This window comes from Octopus bimaculoides, chromosome 24 (genome assembly GCF_001194135.2).
Source record: "Octopus bimaculoides isolate UCB-OBI-ISO-001 chromosome 24, ASM119413v2, whole genome shotgun sequence".
Lineage (NCBI taxonomy): Eukaryota > Metazoa > Mollusca > Cephalopoda > Octopoda > Octopodidae > Octopus > Octopus bimaculoides.
Genome location: NC_069004.1, coordinates 6,999,828 through 7,000,680, shown reverse-complemented (window position 1 = coordinate 7,000,680; position 853 = coordinate 6,999,828).

Genomic DNA, 853 nt, shown 5'->3' with positions numbered 1-853 from the left:
TATATATATATAGATATATAGATATATAAAACTATATAGCTACTTAATGTTCTGTAACGCATAAGTTTAAGAAGCTTAAATGAGACAAAGATGGCGGAGTCGGAAAAATTAAAATTTTGACGTCAGAAGTTGAGGATAGGCCTTCATCGTTGGAAACATTCATTAAGGATTAGATGAGTTTACGTGATTACGTGCACACTTTTAATAATAACGCTAACTTAGATCGTAATCCAAACAAATGTAGAGGGTCAGGTGCAGCTGTCAACCAGTTTTCTTTAAAATCTTGATAAGTTAAGAGTACATTTTCTGGTGTGGCGTGATTTGATCTTCAGCCTCAAGTAAAATTAGAGAGAGAGAGGAAGGAAAATAAATACCGTTGTGGTAATTCTAGTGCTATGATTTAAGCTATAATGGCTCGTGCCACTCTTCACTCTCGTTATTAAGATAAATAAATAAATGAATAAATAAATAAATAAATAACAAAAACAGCAACAACAACAATAATAAAAATGATAGGAATGATAGGAAAAGGGGCTGATTGCTAGCTAGCTCAGCTACCTGAAAATTCCAGAAATGGCAGACATTTAGAAAATAGTGCTCGTGGGAACTTCCCATATGCTACGTAAAATACTGTTTATGTAATCTGAAATTTTAAAACGGTTATATATATATATATATGTATGGATATATCGGTCTATGTGTCTATTTATCAATCTATCTACCTCTCTATCTGTCTGCCCATATACATATATACATACATACCCGTTTGTGTGTATATATTGCGCCAATACTTCGTTCTATATATGTATTATACATATATATATATATATATATATATATATATATATATATA